We start from the raw sequence: 18,422 nt of genomic DNA, 5'->3' as shown, positions 1-18,422 counted from the left end.
CTCACAGGGTTAGGTTAAAAGTATAAAAACAGATATATTTTCAGCTAATGTCCATCTTTACTTTAGAAACTGACAAACTAAAGCATTTAAAGTTTTATGAGTTTCTGTAAATTTGTGTTCAACAGATATAAATTTCAGTTCAAGGATTAATTAGTTGGTTAATGCCTTTCAGATTGGTATCACTTCTATGCTGCTTGAAGTCAACACAATTGAAATTGTGTAATTGTCTATTTGCATAGTTATTGATGATCTTGAACTAATCAGCAAATGGGGCTATTAATTTCTAGATATCAGTTGATTTTCTTTACAAAGAATTTTTATTCATTTTACCACTTGCACAAAATATTTTAATGGTGCTAAGGTAAAGTAATATAATTCATCTTTATCTTACACTAAAGAGCTAAAAAGAAATTTCTATCCTAAATAGTCAGATAAACGTAATCTGTGTATCTTGAATTTTAGATGCCTTTTTTTGGGCTCAAGCCATGACGTCCTGATGGAAGGTTCCTTTAGTAGCTTGCCAAGGGTATATATGACTACAGTGATATTCCCAGAGAATCAAACCAAAGGTTTCACAGAATTCTAACTTCTGGTGAGAGTACCATTAAGATTACTCTCAAGGGTATCATATATAATCAGGGGACGTATTCTTGACACGCCACATGGCAATCTGCACCCCGAGTAGCCTTTACGCTTCGAGGGGGATACGTGGCAGAATTAGAAGGGTAGCCGCAATAGAGGTTACCCTGGTTCCCCTACTACTATCGTATCACAACCGCGCCAACTGCCTCTGGCGGTCATTCCTTTATTTGTAGAGACTCGCTATGGTGGTGTTCCCTGTTGATCTGACACTTTCGATCGATTTCTAGGAATCTTAATGCTTTCTACGGCTTCTTTCTCCATCCAGAAAGTAGAGTATTTATTCTTTACAATATGTATTTTAGTTCCAGCCTCACAATGAAATTAGTGTAATTGTTTGGATCTACGCCGGTCACCGGTGTCCCCATAGGCGCCGTCGTTCATTGGGCATGTGTTATTTAGTTAGCAGAATGACATTTCCGGTTTAAATAGCATTGTTGTTATGAAAGCTATTTAGGCATTTTATATTGTAAAGATATTTATATGCATAATTTTCCCTTTTTCTGTGTCGATCGTATATGTCAAGAGTTTTGATGATTTTAGGTAACAGATCTCGCCTTGTCTAGGTAACCCAACCTAGACAACATATACTTTCAACATTTCCCCGGTTACCCTTGTGTATCGGTTATCATTCATTGGAGATTGATATCTCCTGGAATTATTAGCCGTTACTAGTCTCTGATAGAGATTTATGGGTAATCTCTCTTCCCTCTGAGAGTAGCCTTAGGCTACAACTCTGAGTCTGCCTTGAATTTCGAATTCAGGCATAACTAGCCTAGAGTTTTTTGTCTCGTCCCTTAACAGCAGACAGCAAGTTTTGGGATTCGATCAGAACCTCAAAGTATTTAGTCTTTTGTCGGCAGTTGGTCGGCGGGGTGATTGCATTCCCCTGCCGGCATAGGAGGCTAGCCCTCCCTAGATTACACCTGAAGTGGTTGCATGATGCCGCCACCTTCTCCCTGTGGTCTAGTAGACTAGTCCTATGCTCGCAGACCTTAGGCTTTAGAGTAGTATACTCTAGTGGCCTATGATCTCGCCGGCATTGGAACTTTCTCCCTTGTTGAGTGGAACGGCATGGACTGTCGTCCCCTTAACTGTATTAGCACCTCCTAAGCTGGAGAATAGAAGATTCTCCTGCCACTTGGGGTTGTGCCGGTAGTAAAACAGTGTTTCTTCAAGGTGTGTAGGTCCGGCAACATTGCCGGCCCCTCCCATACCTCATATAGGACCCTTCCCCCCCCCTGTTCTTTTACGATGGCCGAGCCATTGTCTTTCCTGAGCCGGCGTCCTGCAACCTTACCATTGCCGGTGGGTCACCGGAGCCGGCCAGACCGCCTCTCCTCAGCCGACCGTCGGCGACTGACGGCTTCCGGCGGCCATGACGGCTGTGGGTGGGAGGTCCCTTTTGTCACTAAGGTTCTCCAGTTCTCCCTTGAACTGCTGGCCACAACTTCTGTTGTCGGTATGTTGCTCTGGCCGGCAGTAGACCGGCACAGATAGGTACTGACTCAGTCGGTAGCATGCCGACTGTACTAGTGCTGCCGGAGGCTGGCCTACAGTGGTAAGCCGGCAATAGTACTGTGGCTAGATGAAAGCCTGAATGTTACATTCTCCCCTTCCATTTGAACCTTCTTTTTGGAAAAAGGCAGTAAAATTTAGTTACATCCTTTATTACTGTATACATACACAGTAGTAGATAGCCTTCACTCCATACTTTCCCTCTCTCTTAACTAGCATGCTAGATGCTCCGGCAAGAGCTAGCTAATCCGGCAACATGCCGGCTGAACTACAGTATGTCTATACAGGTACAGTAGTCAGTATATTTGCAGTATAGTATATACGGCAGATGGAAAACTAACGTCTATATTATACTAGTAGTTATTTCCAATATATCTTGGGTATCCCTGCCCAGGTATTTGCTGAACCCAATCCTATATTGAAAAAATATTTTGTCAATATTCTGATTTGAAATCAGTTTCCATTTACCCTACAATATTAAATTTCGTATAGGGCTGGTGGTGTGACACCTCTAACCCTTAAAGGGGAGAGCCCTTATCCCCGAGTTTCCCTGATCAGGAAACTGATTTAATATTGTAAGGGAGGTCACAACAAATAGATTGGTTGGGATACACAAATATATGTCTTTTATCTTTTCTAATCAACATATCTTGGGTACCCTTGTGCGAGCTTCTGCTGGTACCGCTTCTATATCGAAAGAATGACTTTCCTTTGATACTCTGATTGTGAAATCAGTCCTCCTTACCTCAGTGTTAAGTATAAGGGGGGACAGTGCTTTGTACACTTCCTTACACCTAGGTGTTCGACCCCCTATTTACCGGGAATTCCCCAGTTGGAGGAATTTCCTTATCTTAATACTGAGGGGAGGTAACAGCATTGGTTCGCAGGGGATACACGGGTATGTCTCTCCCACTATCTCTATAGCTTTGTCCTAAGCTATTTTTGTCAAAAGATGACTTTTGCAAATTGTTTATCAGTGTGATAGTAAATTGAATACTCATTACTGTTCTCCTTTCCTTACAGGAGGGACACCAGATGATGCATCGCAGTCTTTTGCAGTTATAAAGAGTATTTTCACGAACATAATACATGCAGGTTCATGCCCTCAGCAATATTATTTCCAAATCCCCAACCCCATCTGAGACCCTCTGACCTGTAAGTAGGCCAGACCTTACTGTCGAAGGTCTCGAAAAACCCAAGTTAATAGAATCTGGTATACAGCTCTTAACATTTACACATTTGGGTGTGAGATGTCTAAAATCTCTCCAAAACCATACCTACCTATTTTACAGCTTCCCAAATGACATCCTGTCCCCTATCCCTCCTTCTCCACTCCAGTTCGAGGAGAGGTGAGGACGGGGGTACCCCCCCCCTCTCGCTGCCAGTGCATACACGATGGCAGTCTCAAGCTGTTGAACTACGGTTGGTTTGGTTTCAGAAGTTATCACAAAAATAAGATTCAGTTGCTAACTCGCAAAAAATTACGGAAACTACGGGAATTGGACCGAAGATTTCACGTATTCATTGCGATAACTGGCAATTTAGTGTTCCTTCTAAAGGTTTTAAGGTCTTCAAGCTCCCCCCAAACCCCCCAACCTTACCTCACAAGGATGGTAAGGTTGCAGATACTAATGGCACTAATGAATCTGAGCAAGACTCGAACCCCCGACTGGCAAACACCAGGCGCGCACATTACAATCAGGCCACACTTTGCAGTGATAACGACGGCAGTCATTGATTCACCGTCGCATCTGACTCCGCTGCCGAGAGCCGGCAGTGTGTGCCCTTGGTCATCACCCAGTCAATAGCAGAGTTGGTATGCCTTCAATCGGCAGCCCGCCGATAACCGGCAGACTGCCGACAGCCCGAGGGGTCGCCAATGGTTCAGAGGGCTGCTGACTATGCGTATAGTTTTCACCACTACCCAGTCGCATCGAATACTGGCTAGGATGGTGTGACTTAAGTCAGCGAACCGCTGACAGCCAACAAGTCACTGACATGCCGGAGAACTGCTAGCCATATCGGTACTGAAGTACTGTGCCAGTTAACTTACCCCCAAGTATTAGCCTTGACGGTAATATGCCAGTTGTATAGGTGTATATACAGTGAACCCTCGTTTATCGCGGTAGATAGGTTCCAGACGCGGGCGCGATAGGTGAAAATCCGCGAAGTAGTGACAGCATATTTACCTATTTATTTAACATGTATATTCGGACTTTTAAAACCTTCCCTTGTACGTAGTACTGTTAACAAACCACCCTTTAATGTACAGAACACTTAATGCATGTACTACAGCACCCTAAACTAAAACAGGCACAAATATTAAAGGCGATTTTATATCATGTGTTTCCTAAACACCTAAAAAGCACGATAAAAAATGGCAACCAATGTTTTGTTTACGTTCATCTCTGATCATAATGAAGAAACAAACTCATTTAGTGTACACATATATGTACGTATAGGTTAGTTTTTGCATCGATTATATTGATTATACAGTACTGTATGTTGATTTTTTTATTACCAATGTTTTAGTTTACGTATTTTTCTTAGGACTTCCAAATGAAATCTTTTTCTTTATGACGCCGCCTGAAACGACGGCGTGTACGCTCAGTAAACAACCACGCTCAGAACAAACAAGGCATTTAACGCGCATGATGATAGTGATAAATAATGATACAGTACATACAGTATTTACAGTAAAAGCATTTACAAAATGTTACCTTACAAATATAAATTATACAGTACTTGTACGTAGCAAAGCAGGAAAACAATTTACGAGAGAGAGAGAGAGAGAGAGAGAGAGAGAGAGAGAGAGTAGCAAAGCAGGAAAACAATTTACGAGAGAGAGAGAGAGAGAGAGAGAGAGAGAGAGAGAGAGAGAGAGAGAGAGTGTGTGTGAGTGTTTTACGTACGTAAATGTAAATTTTAAACAAAAAAAATATGATAGGTTACAACATGTAGACTTTTAAAACCTTCCCTTTAACTTAATGCATACAGTACGTACATTACTAAACTATAAAACTGGTTAAAGTAAAAAATAAAGATTGTTACTGTACTCACCACGAAAGAAGTTCAAGAAAAACTTGAATGACGATGGCGATGAATTTGCTGCACAGTAGAAATGATGATGATGAAGCTGATGATGTGTTCTACTGTGCAGTCAATGATAGTATTTTACGTCTCTTCAGACGGAGGTGTCTTTTCCTGGGACACCTCTTCAACTTCTTCAATTTCTTCCGAAGGCGTACTAGCAGGAGGAACTGGCTCTTTTTTGCGAGGCTGAAAAAACATTGTGATCGGAAGTTGTTGCCGCTGCTTCTTTTTTCGATCCAAGAGCATCCTGTAGGGAGTCGTGATGTCATCAACCTTGTTGCAGAATTGCATCGAGCGAACCATATCCTCGTCCCACTCTTGTAACATTTCTTTCGCCTCCTTCATATGGTTGCAGAACTTGGCAAGCCGTTCTAATGTTAAGCCCGTTTCTTCGACATTTTCTTGGGTCTCTTCCTGGGTACCCTCACTCTCTTCCTCACTTGCCGATTTCGTCAGGTCTTCGAGGTCTGCGTCAGTTAGGGGCTGGGAATGGCAGTCCAACAACTCGTCGACGTCTTCAGTCGTCATGTCGCCAAACCCGTCACCCCCAATTATGGCAGCCAACTGCACAGATTTCCGTATTGCAGAGTGTTGGATTTCCGACGGAGTAAATCCCTTGTCGTCGTAAACAATATCGGGCCACAGCTTCTTCCAGCTCGCATTTACGGTTGCAGGTTTCATCTCTTGAAGTGCCTTTTGAATATTCTGCAGGCACGTGGCTATGGTGTACTGCCGCCAGTACGCCTTCAAGTTGAAGTCTTCATCCTCATCATCTTGGGCAGCATCCACACACGCAACGAGGTCCGCCAAGGTATTCTTCGTGTAGAGGGCCTTGAACGCCCTGATAACCCCCTGGTCCATTGGTTGAATTAATGACGTGGTGTTGGGTGGCAGGAACTCAACCTGAACGCCCTCACGCGACAGGTCAGTTGCGTGTCCACCAGCGTTATCCATAAGGAGAAGGATCTTGAATGGCAAGCCCTTCTCTAAGAGATATTCATGGACTTGCGGGATGAAACACTGGTGGAACCAGTTGGAGGTCAGCATCTTCGTAATCCATGCTTTTTGATTATGCATCCAGTACACGGGAAGGAGATTCTTATTTTTATTTTTCAAAGCGCGAGGATTTTTCGACTTATAAATAAGCCCCGGCTTTAACAAAAATCCAGCAGCATTGCCACACATCACGAGGGTAACGCGATCCTTGAATGCCTTAAAGCCAGAGGCTTTGGCTTCCTCTTTGAACAGGAAAGTTCGCGACGGCATTCTCTTCCAAAACAAGCCGGTTTCATCCATATTAAAGACTTGTTCCGGCTTGTATCCACCTTCAGCGATAATGTTCTTGAAAGTCTGGTTCACGTAAGTTTCAGCAGCGGCAGTGTCAGCGGAAGCAGACTCCCCATGCAGGGAAACGCTTTTCAGGGCGAAGCGTTTCTGAAACTTCGCGAACCATCCTTTGCTTGCGGAAAAACGTTTCTGAGGCTGGGAATCAGTGGATGTCCCTGGTTGAGGATCATCTGCATCATCATCATCTTCAGCATGGTTGCCGTCGTCCTCTTTAGGTTCCTTTGCAGCAAAATTCTCATAAGCTCAAAGCCTTTGTTTGGATGGTGTTCGTATCCAACGCTATGTTCTTCTTCCGGCAGTCGGCAATCCACACAGCTAAAGCACCTTCCATGCGTACGATCGTTTTATTACGCGTTGTAACGACTCGCTTCGCTGATCTGCTAAAGGTGATTGCAGCAGTCTTTCTAATGTTCGCCTCGTCCTTCTTGATGTAGCGAACGGTGGATTCGTTGATGCCAAAATGGCGGCCGGCGGCCGCGTAACTTCTACCATCTTTTAACATGTCGAGAAGCGTAACCTTCTCAGCTATCGTCATCATTCTTCGGTGGCGTTTAAGCTCACTACCAGCCTTACTAGAAGCAGAACGCTTGGGAGGCATTGTAACAGAAAGTTCAACAAAAAGTTCAACTTAAAACAGTCGCACACAGCACAGATTAAACTTCACAAACTTAAGAACGTCTACTCAGCAATACGCGGAAAGAGAAAGTGAACGATGCAGCCCCGAGAACTTTGATGCTGCGGGTAGAAGATGCGGGCAAAACACCAATCACAGGCTAGATAACAAAACTTGAGTTTTGATTCGTCATCTATCAGCGCTTGAACCAATCACAACCCGTCTTAGTACTATGGCGCGTTGGTTACTCATAGAAGATGCCCCCGCGCATACTGAACGTACGTAGATTAAGTACAATACAGTACCGTAATAATAATAAATAATGATAATAATACTGTACAGTAATAATAATAATAATAATGATTAATAATAATAACAATAATAATTTTATTAACAACAACAACAATAATAATAATAACAATAATAATAAAAATTTACGTACTGTACGCTATTTTACGCCTCTCTCTCTCTCTCTCTCTCTCTCTCTCTCTCTCTCTCTCTCTCTCTCTCTCTCTCTCTCTCTCGTACGCTTACAGTATTCGAAATGTGATTTTTGCAACAAAGAATATTATTGGATGCAGTACTGTACTACGTACGTATACATACAAAAGATTCATGGAAAAGAAGCACATCCATTACAGTACACACCATTCTAATATGGTATGACTGCATCTGATTTGCGTTTCATGTTCGATTTAATTTTACTACGTACTGAATTATCGTATGATCACATTCTCTTTTCGTGTTTTATTTCTTTCTGTGCTGAATTATATATCATATGTAATGCAATGAACAATCAGTAAGAGCAGATATTACTAATTACAGTATTAATGGAATTACAGGTAACAAAATATCGTATTTGGTTATCTTCAGATTTCGCGGTATTTTCGAATTTTCCGGAAAATCCGCGATATGTATATATATATGGGTTATGGGAAAACCCCGCGAAGTGGTGAATCCGCGATTGTCGAACCGCGAAGTAGCGAGGGTTCACTGTAATACCCTGTACATCTGTAGTATAGGACCGTATCAGACAGAAACCTTTGGTACATAACCATACAATAGAATGGTTTTCCAGTATGCTGTGCTTCTAAGCACAATCTCTTGCTGAGACCTACCTGATTTGGGGGATAAACTCCCCCCCCCTTTTTTTTTCCTTACGCTGACTCATCAGCCTCTTTGATTCTCATTATTAATTCCCTGGATGTAGGCGCTGCTTACGCTACTCTATCCTTATGGGCTAGAATCTTCCATTGGGCCCTTCTTAAAAGGGGATGCCCTAGAATCAATTAGGAGGGCCACAGCAGTTGGCTGGAAGGATTCACACGTATGTCTCCTATTCTTTTCCAGCGTACTTATCCTAAGCTTTATACAACAGAAAGGAATCTTCTATTACAGTGAAACACTGAGCTGATATAGACAAACTGTCAGGTATGACCTAAAAGGACGACGGGAAGGTTTCTTAGTTCTCCTTGATGTTAAACAGCATCCCACAGTTACAATGACCGTTGTTCCACAGACGGTCAGATATGTACACCTTCTGATCATGTGAAGCAAACATACGCTTCTGGTAGGAGGGAAGTTCCTCCTGGATCGCTGGACCTTCGATCCTTGGGTCCAAGGCCTAACCAAGATGAGACTAGAATGGAAATGGACATGCCTCCACCATCCTTTCCTCAACTCTTCCTACATTCCAAATCCCCTGGAAGGGTATACCTTAGAGCTCTAGAGCATACTAGCGGTAAGGAAAGTAGTCCATCTATTTCCAAGGAAGGCTGTTTAGTATTCATGTGAAGGACTCAAGAAAACTCCGAGTCATTCTGGACTTGGCGCCACTCAACAAGTTCCAATAAAACAGCAAGTTCAGAATTTTAATCCTTCTCAACATAAGAACCTTATTCAGTAAGGGGTGTTGACAGTCTGGCCAGACCTGAAAGATGTCTATCGGCAACTTCCAGTCAGTCACCCCCTCCCCTCCTAACTAGGATCCAAGTTACAGAAGATAACATATATCCTAGACAAGATTCTCGTTGGACTAGATTCAGTCCTAGGATTTCACGGAATTAGCAGACAGTCAAGCGAAACCAAGCCTAGAGTGTGTTCGAGTCATTCTGGACTTGGCGCCACTCAACAAGTTCCAATAAAACAGCAAGTTCAGAATTTTAATCCTTCTCAACATAAGAACCTTATTCAGTAAGGGGTGTTGACAGTCTGGCCAGACCTGAAAGATGTCTATCGGCAACTTCCAGTCAGTCACCCCCTCCCCTCCTAACTAGGATCCAAGTTACAGAAGATAACATATATCCTAGACAAGATTCTCGTTGGACTAGATTCAGTCCTAGGATTTCACGGAATTAGCAGACAGTCAAGCGAAACCAAGCCTAGAGTGTGTTCAGGCAACAATGGCCCTGGACGATGGGCTGGGGTGGGCAGCACCCAAAACGACTATGAGCATCATGGAGATGATCCGTCCCCGGAACATTGGGGATGCAAAATAACTTCAAGTCTCGATTCTCTCCAGCTCGGGGCTTATGTTTTTAAAAAAATCGTTGAAACCTGTGGTCACCCTAACGCTCCTTTCCCTTGGGGATGTAAAAGGAGATCGCAAGGTCTGTCAAGAGACTATTGTAATCAGTCAGGATTCCATGACGCTAACAGGGAGGAGTTTTGAACTCCAGTTCACGGTAATGACAGACCCAGTGCTATGTGCACAGCTGTAAGATGCGTTAAGAGGCTGGAGAAGATACTCATCAAACGCTCGAAGAGATCTAATAGGACCAATGATGGTCATTCCCTCTTCGCTTATCCACAATGACCAAAGGCCACGGGCCCGTAGGCCATTTTAGCCCTGTAATGGTTGGAGAAACTGTCCACATAGATCAGACCTCCTCAGGCTGATCTGGGGCATCGAAGTGATAATGAGGCGTCGAAACTGTCAGGGATAAGGGACATCTCATTTCATTAGGGAATGTTAGCCATCCCTTCCTTAAGGGAATTGCGCCTATCAGCAGCTAGTTTATAAATGATCCGCAAGGTGACAGTGGATGCTCCTCTCGGGTTCAACCCAATAGAGTTGGAATGGTACACGGACGCAGATCCATTCCCTCCCAGATGGGAACAAGTCCCCGAGCTGCAGATCGTTCTCTTCATCACGAGGTCAAGATACTATCTTGATATATAGCCCCATACGAGGATAGGTAACAGACATCATGTGTCTAGAATAGAAGGACTTAAAAATTCCTGTTCAGCCCATCAAATTTCCTCCGGAAGGCCCTCTACATGCTGAGACCCTTCCAGGGAAGAGGGGCTCTGTTGGCTCCCAGGTAGCCAAGAACACCCCATTCCCTGTAATGAAGGGACTGAGGCTGGTCCTGGTTATGCACCTAGGATTATCCAGGAGGTTCAGAAGTTCTCTGCCTTCGATTTATCACAATTCACCTGATCCCTTCATCTTATGAATTCCTTGCCCTTAACGGTTAGGAAAAAGACTGGGATCTCAAAAGGCCAATTAGAATTCCTTGAATAAGAGTCTAGTCAACTAGAAGACAAGAAAAGTCGTCTTGGGAAAAGTTGCTTTGTAAAGCAATAGGGACCGAAAGCAATCTCATGATCTTCTGCCTGTCCTTCTCTGTCCACCTCTATATTCAAGGTCTGGTGGCCAACAGAACGATGGCCTTTGAGAAAGGAGGCAGTGTATCCTTAGATACTAAGAGAAGTAAAGTTCTTCGGTCTTGTCCCCATATAAACCCTTGAGTAAGCACTAAGGGTAGGGATGACTTTGTGAGAAAGGTCACTTGATTGGATCTTTGGATCCATGGACCAATATTTATGTGCAGGTCAGCCCAGACTAGACCTCTTCTACATGCCCTTTAAATGGATCTGACGAATTAAATCTTTGATTCCGAAAACGTGTAGGCTTAGGCCTGCAGCGCCACTAAAGCCCATCTCATGGTCTTTGGACAAGGTCCTACGTTATGCCTCACCTGTGAACAATGAGGATTGTCCCTCAAGGATCTAACCTAAAAGGTTATTTTTCAGTTCGCTATAGCCTCTGGGGCTAGAGTTAGTGAAATAGTGGCCCTATCTGGGGATGAGGGCCACATTAAGTGGGAGAACTGCATCTCTTTCCTGATCCAACCTTTGTCACTAAGGACGACCTACCCACTAAGAGGTGGGGTTCCTGGGGAATTTGCCCTCTGAAGGAAGATGTCTCTCTAGGTCTGCTAGTGTGTCTAAGGTCTATCTTTATAGAACTTCAGACTTCAGGAGTAACAGCTCTTTACAGGAGAAAACTTTGGATCAAACTATCCCTATAACTGAGGGCGAAGCTCACCTACCTTATTCGCGGAGCGGATCCTGACAGTACTCCTGCAGATAAAGATCCGAGAAAAGTTGCTTCATCACTGAACCTTTCAGTGTGTGGACTTCAGCCTCTTCGCTCATTTACTGATCGGAGGTTGTCCAGTGTGTCTTACAGACACTATGCTAAGCAAGTCAATGGATTGAAGCATTGTGGTGGCGGCAGGTGCTATTTTGGACCCTGTCGTCTAGCTCTGTGATGAACAGTAAATTGATTGGGACTATCAATTAAAAGGAGAAGGGGTCAGCATTTTTCGTTTGACCTCCCTTTGAATAAGTGTTGCCATGGTAACACCAAATCTGTTCAGAATCTCAGGTGTGAAATTATACGGATACCACTAGTGCCGTTTGTACTTAGTACACGGTGGTGTTAGACTATTTCATGTACAGAAATTATAAAGAAAAGTCTTGTTAAAAGAGCTTTTCTTCAGTCTGAGTGTGGCACAAATCAATTTTCACCTTTCAAAAAAGGCAACATTAATTTGTGTATCTCTTGCATAATTTCCTTATCTCGCTACGTTCATTTAGCATGTAGTCATTTATTAGGAATGAATGTCTATTAAAATGCAGTTGCGTCCTAATTCGCCCAACAATTGCATGTTTAAGATGCCAGAGTTCCTTGACTTACTCATGTAAGTACAGTATTTCTCATATCATTGTATGCTTACAAACAACGAATGAGGACACTGATAATGGTTCCGCAATATATACAAGCCTTGAGACCGTTTGTATTCTCAGTGTATACTTATATTTGTTCATACAATATATGCTACTTTGAGGCCCCTTTTCTAACTTCTAAAAATTACTTCACTGCAGGGGGGCAAGAAGCACTAACATTATGCTTAATGATAATGACGGATAACGGTAACGTCATTTGTCTCGATTGGCCCTCTTGGCCGTAGAAATATTGTCCCAAGGTTAAGGCACTGATGAAAATCCAGATACATTAATTCTCTGGTATGCTTCTATCAGGACGTCATGGCTTGAGCCCAAAAAACGGATTTTGAGCGAAGCGAAAAATCTATTTTTGGGTGAGATGGCCATGTCCTGATGAAACCACCCTTTTCTATGAAAAGATCTTCACGGTTTCCCTCCTTGAACTATTGTATCTGTAGCACCATGCTCAACGCTACAAGGAATGACTGCCAGAGGGAGTTGGTGCGGTTGTGATAAGATAGTCGTAGGGGAATCAGGGTAACCTCTATTGTGGCTACCCTTCTAATTCTGTCACCTATAACCCTCGAAGCGTAAAGGCTATTCGGGGTGCAGATTGCCATGTGGCGTGTCAAAAATACGTCCCGATTATATACGATATCCTTGAGAGTAATTTTAAGGGTACTCGTGCCAGAAGTTAGAATTCTGTGAAACCTTTGGTTTGATTCTCTGGGAATATCACTGTAGTCATATATACCCTTGGGAAGCTACTAAAGGAACCTTCCATCAGGACGTCATGGCCATCTCACCCAAAAACCGATTTTTAACTTCGCTCAAAATCCGTTTATTTCTAAATACTAGTCTGAAGTGGATGAAGACAAAGCATGTTATATATCTAGCAGTACAGTAGTGAAATGTTAATAGTATTATGTACCCATGTATCTTTACTGTACTTTCAACTAGGTTGGTTTAGTGGTTGAATCAGTCCTAATAAGTACACCACAGTAAGGTGTGGGCATAGTTGCAATTTATTACAATCAAAATAGTGCTGGTTATGCTTTCAAGCAACTGGCCGGGTATTAATGTACCCTTGGAGAGATTTTAAGTTTGATTTAGGTAAAGTTAGAATGAAATACCTTGCATTCTCAATCTTACATATCTATATGAAACTTGCTAAGTATTTAAGAGGTTAGCCTATATTTTAAGGTTATGGTATTTTAAAAGTTTAATCCTTTGAAATATTTGATATTTGATCTAGTAGTATGATTGGGGGAAACCAGAATAGTCTCAAGAAATGTGGCTTTATATTTTGATTTGGTTACAAAAAATTTTTCCAGTTTTAAAAGCATTCAGAAGGGTACCTAAAAGTTACTAATGGAAATAAGTACAATGGAGAATATATGGGAAACTTTTTCGTAGTCTCAATCTCAAGTTATCAGTAGCTTTGAATGAATTTGAGTAAAAGATAATTTGAAAACATATTAAGGCAGAAAGTTGAAATGGTCGCAGACATGCAGTCTTAATGGATCTTTGGAAATTTCCCCCATTAGTTTTAGTAATTAAAAATACTTGTGGTTATGAGTAGAGATTATACCAATATTTTGATAGCTCTAACCACAACTTTTATAATTTTTAACATCAGTTTTTGTGGCAGGTATAAATATCCAGTTAGTTATTTTTAGGTTTTCCAGTGGAGATTAATTTATATTTTCACACTAAAGAAATCTCAACAATTGACCAAAAGTTATATCAAAGTTTATTATCTATAGTCTAGATTTTTTTTATTGCTGAATTAACTATTTTTGCTGAAATAAAATGCTAAGAGGGCTGGAACAAAGCTTAGTTTGTCAATAATCTTGCTATATAAACCATATTGTGTATAGTATAGCCTAGCTTTCATTCAATTGTAAATTAATGCAAGTTAACATATTTTTTCATAATACTGTATAGTGCAATAAGGTTAAGTATTAATCTTTGGGGGGGACACTTAATTTAAAAATGCAACGAATGAGTTTTTTGGCTTTAACAACCTTGGGCATCTGATTACTCATCCATTAATTTGAATTAACATTGCCCTAAATGCATTAAAATTTTCACATTTGAAATTTATTGAAGTGAAAGATTAACCTAACTATAGGCTTTAGTATTAAAATTTGAAGCTCGGGTTAGCTTGGTGTATATTATTTTTTGGCCATTACTTATAGAATATCCTAATTGAATGTAAAGTTTCCAGAAATCTTTGAGAACTTCTATAGTTTTTTATACATGAATCTGTATCCCATTACTGTATTTGCACTTGTGTATCTTTAAAGTTACTCTTAAATGTATTCTTTTGGAACCTGATAATCTCGTATTTCGCTTAAAGGAAAGGTTGTTAAAAAAAATCTTCTATTGCAGGAGTTGGGAGAGGGAACTGTCCATCAGCAGAAGTCAACCTGACAGTCTTCAGTACGCCTGGAAAGTTGCCTTGACAGTAGAGTTCATTCAGAGTATTTGATCCCACTTGAGATGAGTCCTTTAGGCATTTTGTTACAGCTGCTTGAAAAAGCCTATAATTATTTCTATTTTATAAAAGTGAATACAAATAGAATGAGTTATGCAGGAAGACGTAAGTTGTTCTGAGGTTATTTTCTGTTATTGCTCTTTATCATAAGTCTGGGAATGTTTATATATTTATGGAACTGAAGCTACACAGCATTACTGTAGGTAATTAAATAGGCTTTTAATTTTTGAGTAAGTGGTTAGTTTAGTCCATGGAAACTTGGATTTTTAAGTTACACAATAGTGTGACTTTGAAATGACTTGGTTAATAAGTTTAGGTTATGTATAGTTTGAAAAATTTGAAGGTAGACTAGTACCTATTCAAAATGTACGCTTAAAGGTCAGATAGGATTATATTTCAAATCTTGCCAAATGTCTTTTGAGAGTATTAAATTGGAGCTTGTGAAAATTGCAGACAAAAAGTTATCCTTGAATCCTTAGTGTAACTTTTCTAACAATTCTAGAATGACGTGGTTACAGCATTGGGGTTTTGTCCTAAATTCTTAGTGTTCTTGAAATAAGGGTAAAATATTGAAGTTCATAATTTTCTTGTACTTCTTTATTGACATTGGTTTTGTCAAAGCATTTAAACTAATCTCCAAATCATACATGATAAAGGTTCCTCCTAATGCTTATAATAAACGATTGCATAGATTAAAACTATCTTGGGTTGGATTTTCCAAATAGACTTGTATTTGCTAGTTTTAGAAATATCTTGCTAATTTTATCTAATCTTAGTTTTCACTTTTCCCCCATTACTGTGCTATTTTCTTTTACCTGTATGTGACCATTTCCATCTTATTTAACTTATGGGTTTTTCAATATTTTAATTTCTCTATTTTTCTCATAACCCTTCAGTTACTCGTTGACTCTTGGCTCTACACTTCTCACTTTGCAAAACACACAGTACAAGACTCGTCATACTGTCAATTAATAGATAGGTGCTAGGAACTAAATACTGCAATGTAATTCAACCATTTGCTAAGAAAAAATTACAATCTTAAAGAAAATAAGTTTGCTTTTATTCCTTTCTACCTTTAAATAGGTCTAGATAATACCCTCAGTTTTGGCAATCTATTGTAGTATTTTTACCCTTTATTCTATTGGCCTTTTGTATTCTGCCAGACTTCTGCATGGATCTTACAAACATCCACTCTTCTATATCATTCTCTTAAATTTTCATAGTTTTTGGCAGAAAATGTTGTGCAATCTTTGCACAAGTCACAAATATTTCTGCATTTTCCTTTGAAACTTGCATGTTGAAAATGGATAATCATGCTTTTATGACTAGCATTTCAGTATCCGTTTCTAAGGTGCACCATTCTTTACTGTCTTAACTTCCTTCATACTTTTTTGTTTTGTTTTATAAATTCTCTAATTTACTTTTATTTGTAACAAATTTCTTGAATGTGGCTGCTCTAGCACTGTAATAAGGGCTTTTGCAATTGATCTTGTATCAAGGTCCCTGATCAATCTTACCAATTTTGATGTTATGGAACTACATTATTTTTGATACAATATTCTAAGACAGATAATTTTTTCAATGAAGCCTCAGTATGGAGTACAGTACTTGATGGATGTACATACATACACTATATCTTCATATTATATTTTCTAGATCTTTAATTCATTTATCGCTAATGTTACTCCATAAATTAGCAAATATTTTTGGTAAATTATTTTTTTTTTTACTTCAAAGTCCTCCTTTAGATATTTCTTGGACTATATACACAACACTTAGGCTTTTCTTTTGCAGTCTTCATGTCTTTCATTTTCCTAGATACTTCTTAGCCCTACTTGCTGGCCTGTTCTTAATCTTTTTTTCTAATCTCCTTTTCATTATGTACATTTCAAGGTTTTGGGTTTGTATTAACTTCTAGCGTATTCTGCTGCTTCATTCTTTCATGTGAGAGCAGTCTATAATTATAAAGATTTAAATTTAGATACTCCTATTAGTGTTGTATTTTTTATACTACACGTATTAGATTTTTGCTATTCTGCATGGCTTCGGTAAAGATAATTCCTAGTCTTTCTTAACTTCACTCAATGGTCTGTAGTTCCTACAGGATGGTTAAAACTGTTAAGCCTCTTATTAATTTTCCTAAGTGGTATTTAAATTGTTTTTCTCATTTAATAGAATCTTTGATCTAATTTATTAAAGTTTTGATGAGACACTTTTTGTAGATACCCCCATTTAAGCATTATAGCTGATTACTACATTGTTCATATGATGTACAGTAGACTTGGCTTTGATGCCTTCACTTTGTGCTTTATAATCTTTGATATAAACTCTTCATATTTTCTCAAATATTTAACCAATTGTACACTTAAGCCTTTTCTCTTTTCGATTTCAATCTCCATATTTTATGTATTTAAAATGCTTGTTCTGGGATGGATATTTAAATTTTGTAGGACAAGAGGTTACATTTACCATTTTCATTTAACATTAAGCCTTTTCTGTCCTGTCACTTGTCCTATAGGCTTTACAATGGCTCCTATATTAACATATTTCTGCTTTGCCAGATCTTAATCACTTCATCTAACTGGGTGTTAATCTAGTTACCGTGAGTTCCTCTTTACTTGTTTCTGGCTGTCTCATAAAATTGTTCACATTATTAAAGTTAATTTCTTTTTTTGCCATGATGGATGTACAGTTATCGGGTTTTTTAATTCCCTTTTTGTTTCCGAAGGACAGTTCATACCTCCATTTGCTTTTATCTCCTCTGCTGCTTCGTTCATAGATCATGTGCTTATCCTTTTTTAATCTCATTTCCTAGATTAATCAAATTTTTTCTCGTGGGTTAAATTAAAATTGACTTCTGTTTTTCCTTTTCTTACACTACGCTTTTCATTTCCTTAATATTTTGAATATTAAACTTTATAACTTATGGTTAACATCAATAAAACAATCCTTTATCTCTGTGGACTTTATATGGATGTTTTGATGTTTAAGCAGTCCGTCCTTTCCTTATCTTCTTGACTTTTAAACTCCATACGAGTAGTGTTGATTTATTTTTCTAACTCCCCTCCACTACATGTACCTGTTTAACTTAGAATCTGAATTTATTTTTTTTTTCCAGTTGCTGTTTAAAGTTTAAAGGCCAAACAGAATTATAAAAAAATTTTCATATTTTAAATTGTTTCTTTAAGATTGCATAATTTTCCTTAAATTACCATGATCTTTTCTAGACTGCCAGTTGGCTGTACCACTAGCCTTAATCTTTTGCAAGGTCCCAACTTTTCTTATTCACTTAACATTATCTTTGACTTGCAATTCACTTTATTCCATAATTGGCCTCTCCAGTAGTTTGTGATAGGTAATTTCTTGTTTACATTGCACTTTGTACGTACTGGGTTTGTTTGCCTCCTCTTTATTGCTTGCGTTCCTTCTCTTATTCACATTTTCTTTCTACATAATATCCCTTTATGGTTGAGGATAATTTTTACTTACTAATGCTTTTACTTTTCTTTGATTATCAATGAATTATTTGATCTTCTCTTGTCAATTTGCCGCCTGCATTGATGTTCAATACTTTGCCTCATATGTCTTTTTTTTTTATTTATATCATTCTGCTTTGGCAAGTAGTCTTTGAGGAATTTCATAATTTTCTTACTGGGCTACATTATTGATCTGTAAATTTTGGTTCTTATTTCCCTG

General features: G+C 39.6%; 1 long non-coding RNA gene across 1 annotated transcript in view; it reads left to right on the top strand.

Annotated features, from left to right (window-relative positions):
- Window positions 1-17,544, top strand: part of LOC137654218 (uncharacterized) — a 40,483-nt gene extending 22,939 nt beyond the window's left edge. Inside the window, exon 3 of the long non-coding RNA XR_011046559.1 lies at window positions 14,621-17,544. This is a non-coding gene — a long non-coding RNA (uncharacterized lncRNA). The remainder of the gene's footprint in view (window positions 1-14,620) is intronic.
- Window positions 17,545-18,422: the final 878 nt, after the last annotated feature.

Source organism: Palaemon carinicauda, chromosome 15 (genome assembly GCF_036898095.1).
Source record: "Palaemon carinicauda isolate YSFRI2023 chromosome 15, ASM3689809v2, whole genome shotgun sequence".
In the NCBI taxonomy this organism is placed as follows: domain Eukaryota; kingdom Metazoa; phylum Arthropoda; class Malacostraca; order Decapoda; family Palaemonidae; genus Palaemon; species Palaemon carinicauda.
The sequence above is the reverse complement of the archived record's forward strand: the minus strand, read 5'-3'. Positions and strand labels throughout refer to the sequence as shown.